Source organism: Sinohyriopsis cumingii, chromosome 9 (genome assembly GCF_028554795.1).
Source record: "Sinohyriopsis cumingii isolate HCF-2022 chromosome 9, ASM2855479v2, whole genome shotgun sequence".
Classification (NCBI taxonomy): Eukaryota; Metazoa; Mollusca; class Bivalvia; order Unionida; family Unionidae; genus Sinohyriopsis; species Sinohyriopsis cumingii.
Window position 1 is genome coordinate 49907456 of NC_142969.1, and position 20127 is coordinate 49927582.

Consider the following 20127-nt stretch of genomic DNA (forward strand, 5'->3'; position numbering starts at 1 on the left):
AAGATGTTAACCAATATGTTTAAAAGCAGCAGAGACTATTACGAGTTTCGTTGATATATTAGTAAAGAAGTTTTCGCATAAAAAGCAAATACCAACATCCTCTGTAAAAATAGGTCCTGCTATGAAACGATACATTTTGTTGTGACATTAAACTGCGCAAAACCACAAGAAACCTATATGGCATAAATAGAGAAGCAACAGAACATAATAATTCTCACCTATGGTCACAATTTAGAAAGCTCAGAAATAAGATAAACAACCAAAATAATGCAAAAGTAAAAAGCAAAAGAAAAAGTATACATTTGTTATAGATAAATACCACGTCATTGCTATATACATTCATTTTTACATATTATCAAAACTTTTTGGAGATATCTGTGCAAATAAAACATTTTAAGCAGTTGAATATTTCATATTTAAGCAAATCCTTTCGATTAGATAACGGCAGCAATGAAGAATGCACGACCTATATTATCTTATTTGCGAGTAGTACATTCACTCATGTAGGCAATCTTTTTAATATTTTTCATTTTAAAGAATAAAGTACATTTACTCTTTTGTTAAAACTCCACAAATAGCATGTTGCCTCAGATATAAGGTCCACCACACCCACTTTCCAGGTTTAAATAGAACTTCTAGATCCCGAAATAAACAGTGGAAGAAAGTATATCACTTATGTGAACACACCGTGACACATGAGAAGCTTTGATATTTACTGACCATTTTAATGGTTATAAAATCCACCTAGAAATTATCTGCCGTATGTTTTACTTACCCATATACATTTAGAAATGCAAAAGAGTGTTAGACACATGTACATTGTTATTTGTCAGAAGGTGTTAAAACTAATGATAGTTGTGAATTATTTGAATGCGACGTTATAAGAGACAAAAATTTAGCATATTAATACATAACCCAAATTTATTATTTTCTGTCTCTTTTTGAATCGAGATATGGAACTCTTCTATACAGTGTGTGAATGTTCGAACTCACAGAATGTTCGAACTCACAGAATGTTCGAACTCACAAAATGGTCGAACTCACAGAATGTGTCTAATTATTCAAGTTCTGTTGCCAGTGTATCATATATGAAAACAAAGTCATATAGACAGCGTTCTTTTGCATACCAGGGCCCAGCAACGTGGAATGAATTGCCCATTGAACTTAGACACAAAGACACAGTGATCACGTTCAAGAGGGCTCTCAAAACTCACTTATTTCGACTGCAAGAACAAACTTAAAGACCTAATAATGTTTCCTACCTTAAATATTCTCAGCATGATTTTTTAAATCTTTTCTAATTTCATGGTGTTTGTTTTTGTAATCATATCATTATATGTTTTTTATCTTATTGGTGTTGTCTAATGTTGTAAAGCGCTTAGAGCTTCTAAAGATTAGGCGCTTTACAAAGTCCTCATTATTATTATTATACAGTCTCATCAAAGGGGAAGAAGAGATTCACTAGCTTATGTCATGTTCGTACTGTAGGGATAAAGAAAAACATTGCATGCAGCATCAGTTTTAGTTATTATCCAAGTAAAGTTTGTAATACATTCTCTAATGTGCGTTCATTTGAAATATAGAAGAATATTCATCGTAAGCATATGATTTTTAAATATACATCAGATAAGCAATTTATTCACTTCATTTAAATAAGAAGACAATAGTCTTGACTGTATGTAGATGCCTAATTATCGATGCCGATCCATCTGATTCTTCATGGTATTCGAGGTATCACTGTTTTCGACGTATCTCATCCTCCATGGTATTCGTGGTATCACTGCACTCGATGCATTTTCTCCTCAATGGTATTCGTCGTATCACTGCACTCGATGCAGCCTATCCTTGATGATATTCGAGGTATCACTGCACTCGATGTATCTCATCCTTGATGTTATTCGAGGTATCACTGCACTCGATGCATTTTCTCCTCAATGGTATTCGTCGTATCACTGCACTCGATGCGTCTGATTCTTGATGGTATTCGTGGTATCACTGTACTCGATGTATCTCATCCTTGATGATATTCGAGGTATCCCTACACTCGATGCATCTGATACTTGATGGTATTCGTGGTATCACTACACTCGATGCATCTTATCCTCGATAGTATTCCTGGTATTATTATATGCTCCTTTCTTTCTCCGTTAACTTTACATTGTCAGAATCGTGCAATATTACCCGATACTGAACTCGCGTTCAAATACACACATTGCATTCACGTGCACAAACGAACTACTTTCTATTGTAAACAAACAACGGACGCAGACGCCAGCATTTTTGATTTGTAAACAAATCATGTACACTCGCGTAGTAGGCGCTTTATGTTGTGATTGTTTAAATTTGTTTCTGAATGAAGTAAAGCAGATGTTTCGTGGACTACCAAATGCCAGCTGCTTTGGCATATTCCGCGTTAACTGTTTTGATACAATGTTTCGAAGTTAGGCTAGCTATACAACAGACCCAAGAAAGGGTCCTTACAAATAACATACAAGTGACAAGGCATATACTGTCGTCTTTAACTGGTGACAAGAATGGCAAAAAATATACTTACTGTTTTACATCCTGAATTTCCTCAACATGTATTTTCTTAGTTCTGCAAATCCGAATTACATGAGCCATGTCAAAGGTTCTCAGTCTTGATTACACATTTCGAAATTATAATGTAATTTCGATGATAAGTGCAATTACATCCTCCTCATTGCACTCAAAATTAAATAAGCATTAAATTTCATAGCGTCTTTTTGATAATTGCAATTGAAAGACTTCATATTTTTCTCACATTATGATTTCAAACATTCAATGACAGAAACAGAACACTTTTACAGATATCAACACGCTTCTCTCTCGCTTCTTCAATCCGATGTATTTCATGTGAAATTGTCACATATAAATTCAGTTCGTAATCATGAAATTTCGTAGAATCGAAAAAATACCAAAATCTATTCGTTCCAGGTCAAATGGAAAAGTTGTTGCAATGCACATTCATTCACAATATGACTCCAAATTTCAATTTTAACTAGACGCGCCATATTCTTTCGAAAGTTATGTCGAGCGCGCGACTAAGTTAAAATTTATCTGGGCAGAGTTATGTGCGCATTAATAATGTTGGTGTTGTGTAATGATGAATCTGCCCTTGTGTATTTAGTTTGGAATATGGCATACATTCATTAACGTTGTTTCTTGTAGTGTATTTTGTTTATATAATTAGGCTTTAGGTAGAATAAAATAATGAGCATATAATAAAAAGATTACTGCATTTGTATGGGAAAATATGAACTCGTTTTGTCGGATGGATATACTGCACTCCCAAGGTCGTGCAGTATTTCCATTCGAAACCCTCGTTCATATTTTCCCATACAAATGCAGTAACCTATAAATTACTACACTCGATGCATTTGATCCTCGATGTCATTCGTGTTATCACTCCTCTATGTTCCTTATTTATTTATTTAATATTGTCACATGTATAAAAAATATTCTTGGCATTAAATATAAATCCCCAGGTTTTAATTTTTTTAAATAATATGTGGCATAATGAAATTTTTTAATATCAACAACATTGTACATTAATACTTTGATTTATATAATGCTGACGATGCATTGTTTGGATAAATATATATATAACCTACATTGTTATATTTTCATATGTTTTCGATTTGAAACAAAAAATGACTTTAATGAACAAGCGAACTTTCCAAATCTGGCCTCTTAGCACCCGTTTGCTTTCTCGTCATGTTAGATCAAAGCCTCAGAAGAAGAACATTTTCTTTCCGTTTGCACTTAATCAAATCATCATGATTTTTCTATACTTAGTAAAGCTCGAGAAAAGGAAATGAGATAAAATAAGTTATTGTCCTTAGAGCTAAAATTGAAAGAGATACAAGATATGCAATTGGAGAAAGAATTGAAAGAGAAACAATATATATATATATATATATATATATATATATATATATATATATATATATATATATATATATAATATAATGTACGCTTTGTCAATGATATAACACGAGATGTATACATTTTTAATTAAAAGGAAGCGCGGCTTGTCGAGTTTTCTTTCAATGAAAAATGTATACGAGTGGTTTATCACTAATGCAGCTTACACACGATACATGTATTTTATTCATATCCAGTAAAAAATACACATATTTGTCCTTTGAACAGAGTTGAGGTTGACTACAGACAACTGTGTATTACATATACTGTTTACCTATGTCATTATTCTGTTTTATTTAACATTATTACCGACCATAAAATGGTTTCTCTGTATGTGTGTCTGTCTGTTCATCTGTCTGTCTATTTCTGTCTGTCTCACTTCATTTTGCCGGTTTGACTTAATTTTTACCATCATTCGTCTTTTCATGGATTTTCGACTGTAATTTGATACGATGGTCCAGAGAGAGAGAGAGAGAGAGAGAGAGAGGTGGCCTTTGAACATTTTCATATTTATTTAATAATAATCGATAAGAGTATTATACTAATTTTAAGAAGCAACAGCAACAACAACAATAAAGCATTGTGTCCCTTGTAACCAAGAAATTTATCTTATAAAGTCGACAGTCTATTGCAACTTCGTATCAATGATTATATAAACACTGTATATAAATCCCAAGGTAAGTGTATATACACCATATTCTTGTAGGTTACTTGGTGAAAGTTCATTTTCAAGGTGTTTATCGACCCAAATTCTTTTTGTTCTCACTCCAGACTTCTGCGTAATTTGTCCCTTATGCATAAATGCATGAGATGGGTAGGGGAACGGAAAGAGAAAACTGAATTGCGATGAAATTGATACACCTAGTTTTAAACTGTTACGAATACAACATAAAACATGGGAAAATGACACAAGTTAGATGTGACGAGTGCATAAAAGAAACTAGATTTGATTGGTAGCTGAATTTTAAATACTGGTTTGATCACATACTGCACATCAACACGAACCGACAAAACCGCCAGCTTGTTAAAGTAAGCAGTAAGTGGCCTACCTAATTTTAGCATAAGGTGTATGAATGCCAATTGTGCACTGCCTACTCTCTTTTGTTTTAGAGTCATTGCCAAAAATATTGCACAATTACCAAGCCCAATTTCAAATCTAGTTTTACTTTACATAGCGTGCGCCCAGTAAAATAGAATAACAGAAGACACGTCTGTGACCGCAATGCACTTACAAGAATGGTTCTGGCTTTCTAGAATGCCAATAAGTGTACCTAATTATGATTGTAGTCCTCAGCACCCTAATCGCAAAAGATCCAACTGGTTGACATTAGTGCATATTGGTGTGTATGATAATCATTCTAATGAAACTAAATATTGCGGGAATAAGTCCTTGCTTTATTTACGGAATTGTGCAGTTAGATAAATATAATACCTAGATGTTTCCAGTTAAGATCTGATAATCTAAGTCTAAATAAGTGGTCACATACGTTTGTTCATATTGCTTTTCCTAAATTCGAAAGGTCCCTTTAGCCGTTACTCGATATTTACATCGAAATGAACTTGTTACATATCTTGATTTGCATGCGTCTAACAGAACAAATCCTCAACTGATGTTTTCAATAATGTAACAATCATCAACTGATGTTTTCAACAATGTAACAATCTTGAAGTTACAATGATATGGCGGCATATTTCGCCTTTGATGCTCACGTTACTCCTTGAGTCTTTTATATGTTAAATTGAACTCATTTGCTGTCTCTTGAGAATTATGTTTCATTTCAACTATTTTCTTGAAGGGACTTATTAAAATTACACAAAATTTCTTGACCCTATTACAAAATCCATAAGTGGTTTGTCCTTTTGAAAAAGTAAAACAACATTTTCTAATTAGCATGCATACTACATGTCACTATTGCATTTTGGGAATTTCTTTCTCTGGTCCTTAACTTATTATGTTCACATTATTGATGTTATTTTCTAACATTCTCCTTTCTCATTTCCGATTTGGAGTCCGTTCTGGCATAGCATTAATTATTTATGTTATGTTTTAACGGCTGCGACCAGCTGTCAGTTCCAGTAGACTAATTTTTGTCTCCAATAAATCTACGATATGGACTCACCAGCTCCGATACCATTAAAATAATATCCCAATCTAGAAGATATAAAAAGTTTCCGACACATTAAGTACACTTGTCATTTCCGCATCCTCTCAGTTCATACATCTTCATATGAGTTTTAGGTTCCGCAAATGTCAAAATTAGGGTGAAATTATTTACTAACCAGAGAAATACAGAAATCACAGAAGCAATTAACCCCTTTTAAGAGGTGGGCTGCCGTCAGATTACACCAGTTGTTTTTCCCATTTGTGAAAATATCCAGTCTATGACGCGTTCCTACAAAATAACATCACATTCGTACAAATACGATATTGACTTCATCCAAGCTTTTAAATAATCTGCTAAATAGAAGCAAAACAAGTTCACGATATAAGTATGCGTGTTCCAGGCGAATCCTTTTACAAGATGCCTCATTACGGAACATTTTTCTCTTCTGACATGATCTAGATGGCATAAGAATCAATTATACAGTACTGCAGAGAACAACAGTGATGTCATTTGTAATTAAACCTTTTTCTGATCCGCGTTACATGTCTCCTAACATACTTACCAAAAGTAAACTTAATTAATTTTCAACATGAACGTGTCTTCACACAAAATTGTGCTGGGGGAATTACCCGTCTCCAAACAAATGATTCAATTGAAAATAATATAGAAATGTGTCGTACTTTAATGACAATGTTTGATATTTTGTGACCACAACAGGTAATAATCCATTTTCAGACTTTTGCAATTGAAAAGCAAAACTAATACAACAAATATCGCGAACAGTTGTTTGTATTTAAAATTATATAAGAAAAAGAATCTGCGTAAAATAGATTATTTTCCGTTTGAAAAGGCCATGTATCGTCAACGTGGTCAATCCATCTGTCGGTGGCTTGACATATCAAATGAAAGGATACGGAAAAATACCAGAGAAAATGGACCACATCTTAAAATTTCTATTTACCTTTAAATTTGGTGCGAAGTTCTCAAAATGTACATATGAATTTGTTTTTTAATTATAATGAATTGGTGAAATAAATATTTTGCACCTTCTGGCAGAATATACCATTTACAACGGTCACCCTGGAGGATGAAGTAGAGCGGAATCCAAGCAAAATTATGGTGCGAACAATTTGAGCAGAGAAAACCTATTCTGCTCGAACGATGTTATAAATATTCCGAAAGGCTTATTCTAAGAGCACTGATATCCATATATGAAACTGGCCATTCTCAGAAGACCCCATAAGGGCTACGTTATCATTAAAATATTAGATCAATAAATGAACATATGTAAACACTGGGATAAATCAGATGTTGATATGGCAAGAAGATTACAATGAATTGTAGACAAAAAGTATAACAAATACGGTCATCATTTGAGGCAAACAGTGGTTTTCAAAATAAGTATACTTTTAAAAAAATTAAATGATTTCTTTGCCTTCATCGACTTCAACTGTCACACTTTCCGATCATCAGGTAGCTTTAAAGTATTCTGAATTCTGTGGTCTCGTTCTCTGTTTCATCAGACTTTGTGCATGAGAGGAACTCGTAGAACAAGGAAACACAACAGTCCATGGTAAACAAACTCCATCTCGTGGAATAATGTGCGGATACGCTTCATTACTTTGTGAATTAAATAATTAATTAATTAGTTATTGACGTGACATTTCCAAAAACAAGACGGAAATCTTCAGGTAGTAGGTGGAACTTTGACGGTCTACTCATGCCCTCACTCCACTCTATAACTCTTGATTTTAACAATAAACATATTCCAGCGAAGTGCCAAGAAAAAGAAAAGATTATTATTTCTAATGCCAGCTGGTTTGCTCATCATGTAATTTCTCGGGCTATTTTGAAAACCTATTTCTGTGAAATAAATTGTGGCGTATATAAATAAAATGTTGTTATTACGAATTATTTTATTTTCATTATTTTCAGAGATAAGGGGACTTTAGTGACAACATATGTTAATGTGCCTGTATAAGGTGAATAATGGATATTGTAAATAATATTTTTTAGAATTCCTGCACTTTTCATTAAAGACAATACAATTTTATCCAAGATTCGTTTTATTGGAAATTGATTAATAGACATGTCAACCACTTTGGGCTGTAATTTTACACTTGCGGTCCTAGACGTTATAAATGGTCACTGATGTCCATCGTCAAGGTCCGCGAGGAAAAGGGATAGACCTCAAACAACTGCTATTCGTTCCTTGAATAAATGCCATGCAGATCCAATGACATCGCCAATTATGCATAGCTGATATATTCTACAAACAAGCAATAAATCAGAGTGCAAAAAAATAAGTTGATATCGATTAACTATAATTATTAATGTGGTTGCTATTGTGATAATGAATGCAGTAAAATAAAATGCGTCCAAATCGTGATATATTGTCATTGGCTTTCAATGGCGTTGGTTCTTTATTGCTGAGTGCATCTATATTGAAATCTTTCATGGGTTGACTTGTTTTTGTAAATTTTTGTTATTATTAACATTAATAACGTCAAAACATTCATTCCCTTCCTTGTGCTCTTTACTGAGATGTTTATACTGTAAAAGTTATATAAAAAGAAACAAAATGTGTTCATTGGTCGATTTTCATCTCTGCTGCTTGGTCTATTCTTATTCTATATGCACCGATTTTAGTATTGCAAAGGCTCTAGTGTGTTAATCACAGCCGTGACAATACCATATTAAGGCAATATTGAAGTTACCATGTCAACATCATGTTCCAACCTCATAGAGAGACACTCTTACGAAGACGAAATAATGCAATTTCCAAAAGCGCTCGTTGCGGCATATTTCCGTGGCATAGGATGGTTCACATTTACCTGTTGACTGTATTAGCAGAGTAATAAAGTTTCAACAAGTAGCAGATTTCCAATATTTCCGGGTTGAAGTGATAAATCCCCAAGTAAACTTTTCAAAATCAAAATACTGCCAAAAAATAAACAAAAGTAAATTAATAAGTAAAATGTACCCAATACAAACATTTTTGAGAACATATGTGGCTAGGTGGTCTAGGTCGCTTGGCTTTAAAGATCACTGACATCTCACCTCTGTCTACGTGGGGTTTAGTCTCGTGCTCCTCTGGATACGTGAGAAAGCATACCAGTAGCTTCCGGTGGGTCATTGGTTCTTTCCAAAAGTTTTCCCAGTGTCTTCTTCCACGATATATACTGGCAGCCAATCAAGTGCTGAAAATTGGCATTGAAACCACCACAACAACAACTACCAAATCTTTCTTCAAGGAACCAGCAGGTTACGATACACAATAGCAATATTTTGGTTGTTATATGTCCTAGCCAAGATAACGTGAGCACAAACCACTTTATTTCAATTTTTTTTTCAAAAACGAACAGCAACCCTTGCAAGATATAAGTAAAATAAAGAATGCTAACAACTTATCCTACACGAATATTTTAGACAGTATCCCTCACTAAATAAAAACCAAAGTAAATATTTTCATTCACGAGCAAAAGGTGAAACTGTAACATCTCGTTATGATAATTAAGTTAAGATCATAGGTCCAAGGTTAAATTGCAAACTTAGATAACACGGCAGAAAAATGAATACATGACATGTTCTATATTAAGCGAACTGAATAGAATACACTAAACGCACGCTTCGTAAACGCTGAAAATTGATCTTTCTCGCGGTGTTAGCAACAGGAAATTAAAAGAACTTATTATTACTGCAGGATTTAAAATTATTTATTGTTTCTTTTTCAAACAAATCAAACATCTAATACATATTGAATATGTTGCTTTATCTTTGATAGTTTCAATAATTTTGAGCTCAAAATTCTAACCATATATTTTCGAAAATTCAAATTACCTTTACCTTTTAGTCACCATATATAGATCTGAAAAAGTTAGAATCTCTTGAAAAACAGCTGAGAGTGAATCTGAAAACATGATTTTGTCGAATCTAAATTGTGTTACATATATTTGATTTAATTTATATTTGCTTTAAGTTGTGTTTGATTTCATTTGATTGTTTGTGGGTTTTGGAATCTTTTTAGTTTCTTTACTTGTCAATGTAATGTAATTTTGTTTACTAGGAATTTGATATTATCCAGAAAATTCAGTTTGACCTGAGTTTTCCTTAGATACCTAATAATAGAAACAATTATTTCTATTTGTGGCTTAGTTCCTGGCCTTGATTAAGGGTCAAGCAAACAACTTTTTACTAGGAGTAATATGATTGGTTCTTATCAAAGACATACAGGAGCTATGTGACTTTTACATGTAAACATGATCACGTCATCCTCTATTTCGCAATATAATTCGCAATTAGGCATTTCCGAAATTGCAAAATACTTAGTATTAATAGCGATGTTTAGAGAGAGAGAGAGATCTCAGAGTCCAGTGCTTTTAAACACTCTAAGTCAAGTTGTTTTCTTCTGTTGTGACCAGAAATGAACTGTTTCCAAATTATTTGGACTCTCAAAGATTAATTAGCTTCTCTGGAAATATTATTGTATTCATACCGAATTCTTCAACAAGGACATTTATTGAAAATTCTGTTTGGATCTCCAGGACCGAATGATCAATTATAATGTTCTACAAGGAACTGTAGACGTCAAAACAGTACAGGCTACAGCATACGTCATCGTCTTCCATTTTAGATTCTTCGTCGGGACTCAAACTTGAAATCACTAGAACATTTCGATATTAAGACTGCAAAAACTTCATTCGTGGATTATTCTTGTATTAATTTTGGATTTGATTCTGGAAACCGTAAGTTCTATTTTTTATTTTTACAGTAGTTTTCCAGTGAAATAAATTATTTGTTTTATTTTTCAAAGTTTTTTGTTTTCACTCTTTCTTGTGTTACTGTTTATTCGAGCCTAAACACGTAACATAAGAAATGAATACCTGAGTTATACTTCAATCTTTTACATCTTGCCTCACGAGTTGAGATATTAATTTCCACATTTTTGTTGACATTAATTGCAAGTCTATTGCGTTTTCAAGAAACGAGGAATATAGCTTGTGATTTATATAATGTGCAGATTCGTTTGTCTGAATTCATTATAAGGACTATAGTCTAAGATGTCTGAATTAATTCCAGGGACAACTGTCTAAGATGCCTGAATTCATTCTATGACAACTGTCTAAAATGTCTGAGTTCATCTAAGAACAACTGTCTAAGATGTCTGAATTCATTCTAATGACAACTGTCTAAGATGTCGGAATTCATTCTAAGGACAACCGTCTAAGACGTCTGAATTCATTCTAAGGACAACTCTCTAAGATGTCTGAATTCATTCTAAAGACAACTCTCTAAGATGTCTGAATTCATTTTAAGGACAGCTGTCTAGGATGTCTGAATTCATTCTAAAAACAACTGTCTAAGACGTCTGAATTCATTCTAAGAAAAACTGTCTAAGATGTCTGAATTCATTCTAAGAAAAACTGTCTAAGATGTCTGAATTCATTCTAAAGACAACCGTCTAAGACGTCTGAATTCATTTTAAGGACAACCGTCTAAGACGTCTGAATTCATTCTAAGGACAACACTCTAAGATGCCTGAATTCATTCTAAAGACAACCGTCTAAGATGTCTGAATTCATTCTAAGGACAGCTGTCTAGGATGTCTGTATTCATTCCAAGGACAACTGACTAAGATGTCTGAATTCATTCTAAGGACAACTGTCTAAGATGTCTGAATTCATTCTAAGGACAACTGTCTAATATGTCTGTATTCATTCCAAGGACAACTCTCTAACATGTCTGAATTCATTCTAAGGACAACTGTCTAAGATGTCTGAATTCGTTCCAAGGACAACTCTCTAAGATGTCTGTATTCATTCTAAGGACAACTCTCTAAGATGTCTGAATTCATTCTAAGGACAACTCTCTAAGATGTCTGAATTCATTCTGAGGACAACTCTCTAAGATGTCTGAATTCATTCTGAGGACAACTCTCTAAGATGTCTGAATTCATTCTAAGGACAGCTGTCTAGGATGTCTCTATTCATTCCAAGGACAACTCTCTAAGATGTCTGAATTCATTCTAAGGACAACCGTCTAAGATGTCTGAATTCATTCTAAGGACAACTCTCTAAGCTGTCTGAATTCATTCCAAGGACAACTCTCTAAGATGTCTGAATTATTCTAAGGACAACTCTCTAAGATGTCTGAATTCGTTCCAAGGACAACTCTCTAAGATGTCGGAATTCATTCTAAGAAAATCTGTCTAAGATGTCTGAATTCATTCTAAGGACAGCTGTCTCGGATGTCTGTATTCATTCCAAGGACAACTCTCTAAGATGTCTGAATTCATTCTAAAGACAACCGTCTAAGACGTCTGAATTCATTCTAAGGACAACTCTCTAAGATGTCTGAATTCATTCTAAAGACAACTCTCTAAGATGTCGGAATTCATTCTAAGGACAGCTGTCTAGGATGTCTGTATTCATTCCAAGGACAACTCTCTAAGATATCTGAATTCATTCTAAGGACAGCTGTCTAGGATGTCTGAATTCATTCTAAGAAAAAATGTCTAAGACGTCTGAATTTATTCTAAGAAAAACTGTCTAAGATGTCTGAATTCATTCTAAGAAAAACTGTCTAAGATGTCTGAATTCATTCTAAGAACAACCGTCTAAGACGTCTGAATTCATTCTAAGGACAACCGTCTAAGACGTCTGAATTCATTCTAAGGACAACTCTCTAAGATGTCTGAATTCATTCTAAGGACAGCTGTCTAGGATGTCTGTATTCATTCCAAGGACAACTGACTAAGATGTCTGAATTCATTCTAAGGACAACTGTCTAAGATGTCTGAACTCATCATAAGGACAACTGTCTAGGATGTCTGTATTGATTCCAAGGACAACTCTCTAAGATGTCTGTATTCATTCCAAGGACAACTCTCTAACATGTCTGAATTCATTCTAAGGACAACTGACTAAGATGTCTGAATTCATTCTAAGGACAACTGTCTAGGATCTCTGTATTCATTCCAAGGACAACTCTCTAAGATGTCTGAATTCATTCTAAGGACAACTCTCTAAGAAGTCTGTATTCATTCCAAGGACAACTCTCTAACATGTCTGAATTCATTCTAAGGACAACTGACTAAGATGTCTGAATTCATTCTAAGGACAACTGTCTAGGATCTCTGTATTCATTCCAAGGACAACTCTCTAAGATGTCTGAATTCATTCTAAGGACAACTCTCTAAGATGTCTGAATTCATTCTGAGGACAACTCTCTAAGATGTCTAAATTCATTCTAAGGACAGCTGTCTAGGATGTCTGTATTCATTCCAAGGACAACTCTCTAAGATGTCTGAATTCATTCTAAGGACAACTCTCTAAGATGTCTGAATTCATTCTAAGGACAACCGTCTAAGATGTCTGAATTCATTCTAAGGACAACTCTCTAAGCTGTCTGAATTCATTCCAAGAACAACTCTCTAAGATGTCGGAATTCATTCTAAGGACAACCATCTAAAATGTCGGAATTCATTCTAAGAAAAACTGTCTACGATGTCTGAATTCATTCTAAGGACAGCTGTCTAGGATGTCTGTATTCATTCCAAGGACAACTCTCTAAGATGTCTGAATTCATTCTAAAGACAACTCTCTAAGATGTCTGAATTCATTCTAAGGACAACTCTCTAAGATGTCTGAATTCATTCTAAAGACAACCGTCTAAGATGTCTGAATTCATTCTAAGAACAGCTGTCTAGGATGTCTCTATTCATTCCAAGGGCAACTGTCTAAGATGTCTGAATTCATTCTAAGAAAAACTGTCTAAGATGTCTGAATTCATTCTAAGGACAGCTGTCTAGGATGTCTGTATTCATTCCAAGGACAACTCTCTAAGATGTCTGAATTCATTCTAAGGACAACTCTCTAAGATGTCTGAATTCATTCCAAGGACAACTCTCTAAGATGTCTGAATTTATTCTAAAGACAACCGTCTAAGACGTCTGAATTCATTCCAAGGACAACTCTCTAAGATGTCTGAATTCATTCTAAAGACAACTCCTTAAGATGTCGGAATTCATTCTAAGGACAACCGTCTAAGATGTCGGAATTCATTCTAAGAAAATCTGTCTAAGATGTCTGAATTCATTCTAAGGACAACTCTCTAAGATGTCTGTATTCATTCCAAGGACAACTCTCTAAGATGTCTCAATTCATTCTAAAGACAACTCTCTAAGATGTCTGAATTCATTCTAAGGACAACTCTCTAAGATGTCTGAATTAATTCTAAAGACAACTCTCTAAGATGTCGGAATTCATTCTAAGGACAACCGTGTAAGATGTCGGAATTCATTCTAAGAAAATCTGTCTAAGATGTCTGAATTCATTCTAAGGACAACTCTCTAAGAAGTCTGTATTCATTCCAAGGACAACTCTCTAAGATGACTGAATTCATTCTAAGGACAACTCTCTAAGATGTCTGAATTCATTCTAAAGACAACTCTCTAAGATGTCGGAATTCATTCTAAGGACAACTCTTTAAGATGTCTGAATTCATTCTAAAGACAACCGTCTAAGACGTCTGAATTCATTCTAAGGACAACTCTCTAAGATGTCTGAATTCATTCTAAAGACAACCGTCTAAGATGTCTGAATTCATTCTAAGAACAGCTGTCTAGGATGTCTGTATTCATTCCAAGGACAACTGTCTAAGATGTCTGAATTCATTCTAAGAAAAACTGTCTAAGATGTCTGAATTCATTCTAAGGACAGCTGTCTACGATGTCTGTATTCTTTCTAAAGACAACCGTCTAAGACGTCTGAATTCATTCTAAGGACAACCGTCTAAGACGTCTGAATTCATTCTAAGGACTACTTTCTAAGATGTCTGAATTCATTCTAAAGACAACCGTCTAAGATGTTTGAATTCATTCTAAGAACAGCTGTCTAGAATGTCTGTATTCATTCCAAGGACAACTGTCTAAGATGTCTGAATTCATTCTAAGGACAACTGTCTAAAATGATATTTTTCAGAACTTGACAATCAGCAGATATTTGTTTCAGAAATAGTCATCGCTTCCTTACTGCAAAAATTAGAAAATATACATACTATTTGTACAAATATCTTAGCTTGATTACGCTGGGGGCTTCATTAATGTGACAATAATTTCGTATACAGTTTCCTGTTAACAGTCCTTGATTTAAATTTAGGATGTTTCCTCTAGCAATATATATTCACCTTCAAAACATGAGGTAATTTTCTTTTCTCTCAATTTATTTTATCTATTAAATAACATTTGCAATGAGCGCGTGGTACATTCGAACATCGATAACGGCTCAAACAATTTAACTATCCTTCTATAGCAAAGGTTGATGGGAAAGCAATTTTGAAACCTAACAATTTTGGCAAGATTACAACATATTAACGGTTAGTCCACATTACAAAGTAGCATAGTATACGTCATCTACGATGGCTTTGGTAATCCACTTAGATTTTTTTAAAATATATTAAAATTAACGTATATCAGTCAACATTGTAGTGTCTTTGTGTATTGGCATCAAGAGAAATAAATATATTTTGACTGAATTTTGCTCGGTATGTTTAACTTCTACTCATTTTTATTCCAGGTAAATAATTGCTTCGCCTTTGGTAAGCCTTGTCTTTTATAACTTGAAAATTGCATTACACACTATGCGAGATTTAATGCTTTCCAAAACATTTATCCATCCAAGGTTTTCTGTTGCATCCTGCGACTTCTGTAATTGTTCCAGCTCATTTTCCATCAATTCAAGATATTCATGTTATTCTTTATTTTCGAAAGTTTGCCGCGTTTAAACTATCCACTAAATCCTATAATTTGATATCTATTATATTTAATATCTTTCTATTTAACTTTGAAACGAATTCCAATACTTGCATGCTTCCACCGTTATCAATTTCTAATTTTGTTTTTCCAAATCCTCATCAATTACATGTTTCAGTTCTATTTTTATATTTGTTTTCAGTTGCTTCAACATGTGGACAGTCTTTGTGGGCATTGTTACTTAGGTATGCACATTTAGGTACGTAGGCAATAGGCACAAAGGATGCGTTTATGATGCATCTATATTGGCTTACTAAGGAAGAATGGGCATTTAGATTGTCTAAAATAGCATGGAGATTGCCTTAAATAAATTAGGCACCTATGACTCCTTATTTCGTTACAATGGTATTTTGCTGCCATCTAGTTTGATTCCACAGTTATACTAGGCATCTAAATTGTCTTAAAGAAACATGCAGGTTTCTAGAAGCAGTCATCTAGGTTTCGGTAAAGAGAAAATTAGACATTGAGGTTGTAATTTAACAAATATCCAGGTTGAAATGAAAATACATCCTTATTTTAGCTCTTCTAATACATTATGCATATTTTAGCCAAGTTGAATGTATTATATATGCGCATTAAATATTATTTAATTTTGTACATTTAACATTTTATGTATCTTATATCTAAATACCCACATTTCTCCTTATGGTTGTCACAGCTACCAAATAAGAGGTGGCGGGTTCAAAACCTGCTATGACATCCCAACTTTTGTATTTTTTTATTCAAACGTTCTTTTTAACTCTCTCATCCCAATTTTTAATATTATTATATTTTTGTCTTGAAACTTTTTTTAATCACTCCCGTCCTAGAATCGGCAATGACTAGTTTGAAAATATCATTGTTAGCCATTATTAAACACAGCTATGTTGTTCTGGGTTACTAGTTGTACCTTCTGGAAGTATCTGAATCAAAGAGTAATTGTTGTATCTCAACCACTTTAAGTGCTCAAAATCGGTGCGAATTAATAATTGCTCCCTTGAGAGCTATAACCTCAGAGATGGCATTTTAATATTTAGTTTTAAATTTGAATACGTTTGAATTCATACAGTCAAAATTGTAAATTTTCTCGCGAGTAATGGTGTTTGCGAACTAAAAATGAGTTGGTGTTCGCTTTCGGATTCATTGTTGTCTTATTCTTTTTTTCTCGTGTGGATGGATGATGGGTGTTTGCTCATGAATATTAAAAATGTTATAATTAGTAATGGCTTTGGAGGTCTGGTAGGCATATTGTCTAACAAATTGCATGGTGTTGCTAGGATGATGGTTGTTATATTTTATTTATCGTGGGGTGTTGTTGGTTTTTGAAAGATGACACGGTGTATTGTGGCTATGTTGTCTGAGCCGGGACATACAGCAGGGAAAACCAAAAGTTATTTTACATTGTAGTGTGTTGGTTTTCGAACAAAATATTTGGAGGTAGCAACGGTGTATGATTGGTATTCATTTATCTTTGTTTAGTTTCTGGCATGGTGTTCTTTTTTGAAATATTATAAAAAGGTTATTTTGTGGGTATATCACCTGAGTTGAAGAACAGCAGTTATACAACCTTACCACTGTATATATACGTATTTTCTCTTCCAGTATATCGAGTGTACAGCGTAACTTAGCTTCTTTGATCATTTTACACAATGTTTGGTTGCTAGGTTGTAGTATAATGAATAGAGTGGTAGAAATATCAACAAAAAAAGAAACATAACAAAAATGGTTTAAAATCTTTTCTTTATTTGTGTTTGGTACAACAATTTTCAGAGATGCTACTGACGAGAAATGGTCACTAGAAAGACACACACAGTAGTTGTAAATTAATTACCGTGAAATGTATGTTCTGTCGACCAGGTAAGGCATCTTAGCACAATTATGAATACGATGGAGTTTCATCAGTGTTTGCTTTTTGCGTTTATTTAAATATCGTTCGGTACTTTAAATAGACAAGGAGTCCCAAAGGTTATAGATCCAAAGATATATTTTCCATATTGCTTCCATGTACAAAGATGAAACAAAAACAAAGAATATTAGTGGTTTGTATCTGACCTAATGTAAAAATAAATATTTAAATACCTGTCATATTTAGATTTTTATATATTTGGACAAAGTAGATACACAACGGGCTCCATTTAATTAATATTTCTTCTGCTGTATTGGCCATGCTTCCTCACGAATGTAACCTAGACTTTGCAATGTAAGTCTATACATGATGACATCAAGCAAAACACGGGTATCAATGTGATGTGTTCCTAGCATTCTCATTCAATACTGGAACAATAACATTGCATATGTAAAAATGTATAGGTCGATATCAAACAAACAAAAATAAACAAAACTAAACAACAGCAAAATTTGATTCTACGTATGCAGTTTAAATTGGTGAAGTCTCCAAACAGATCTAATGTTACGAATTAAATTGTAGTGTAAGGCCATACATACAGACTTTTGTTTCTACCAGAATATTGTCACCTCTACAAAACATCCTCCAAAATTGGCATCGGGAACGGCCTAACTCAGTGGAAAATTTACATTGACCAGAAATAAAGACATGAATGCTCAACGGGTAACTGAATGGAACATTTACATTGACCGGAAATAAAGACACGACTGCTCAACGGGTAACGGCCTAACTGAGTGGAAAATTTACATTGACCAGAAATAAAGACATGAATACTCAACGGGTAACTGTCTAACAGAGTGGAAAATTTACATTGACCAGAAATAAAGACATGAATGCTCAACGAATAACGGCCTAACTGAGTGGAAAATTTACATAGACCAGAAATAAAGATATGAATGCTCAACGGGTAACAGCCTAACAGAGTGGAAAATTTACATTGACCAGAAATAAAGACATGAATGCTCAACGGGTAACCGCCTAATTGAGTGGAAAATTTACACTGACCAGAAATAAAGACATGAATGCTCAACGGGTTACCGCTTAACTGAGTGGAAAATTTACATTGAAAAGAAGACCCTATTTCGGTACAAGAAGAGTTAAATTTAAATCGATTTCTGCTCTAGAAATTACGGTATTGTCAGAAATTAATGCGAAAAGTCATTTTCTTAATTGCATTATTTTCACTTGAATTTATAAAGTAGTTGTTTTTATTCTTTTGATGCATTAGTTTTATTTCAACAGGAAATGATGATATTTATATGCATTAAATGGCTCCTGGTTGAGTCAACAAAACTGATTATTTCGTTAAATTACTGTGATTAGAGTTGCCATTGGACAAGAAAAACAACGATCTTCTTGACATCGATTTTAAGTCTGCTTTAGCTAACCTAACTAAACTTGTTGAATTGAGGACCAATTTCTGTATTGGCAACACACATGTTTACTCTGTGTGTGTGTGTGTGTGTGTGTGTGTGTGTGTGTGTGTGTGTGTGATTTGGATTGTTAACGTAGCTTCAACAATTTTTTAGTCTTATCGCTACGATGCCTGCAGTTTATAGTGATGTCATGTCCCACCCAGTCACATTATCCTGACTCGAGGCCGACCAGTCCTAACACTAACCTCTTCATGCGGAGGCAGCATATACAGGTTTAGAGTTACATTGCTAATAATCAACTACAGTTGTCTTTGGACAATTTAAGAGTTTAACTGATGGACGAAACAGCCATAATTTTTAAAATAGTTTTGTCAGCACGAGCACATTTTGAAAACCAGGCAGATAATTGTTTGTTTGGAAGGCAGCAGGAGTCTGTTTTATATGTTATCTGAATACGTTTATAAAAGATATGGTCTAGCTGACAGCATGTTTGATAACCAGTAATTATAGATTAATTACTCAATATCGAGCAAGATATTAACTACCATACCATGCCATAGCTTTTGAAGACGTTCTATAACTATACACGTTAACAAACGCCCAGTATGTTGAATACTCCGTGAATAACGTACTTTACATTTGGCATTTATACATTGCTGAATTTGACAAATGCACTCGTCTGGTGTTAAAGTGAATATTTTTCACTTTTCACCCGTAGGCTCTTATCAAATTATCACCGTTAAAATGGGGTAAATTGGCACTTAGAATCTGAATGTTTCTCTCTCAATTGCATTTCCATATCACATTAGGGCTTCGCAAAACACCACACTACTACTCCTAGTTGTGTAATAATCATACAATTAATACAACTGATTAATATTTAATCATCAAGGCGAGCTGCTTGCTTTGCTTGATATTTGAACATTTCCTAAAACCACTTTTTAAATTAATTTTTCAATTACAATTATATTTTCTACCGTATTGTTTTAAAGTCTGAGGAAAACT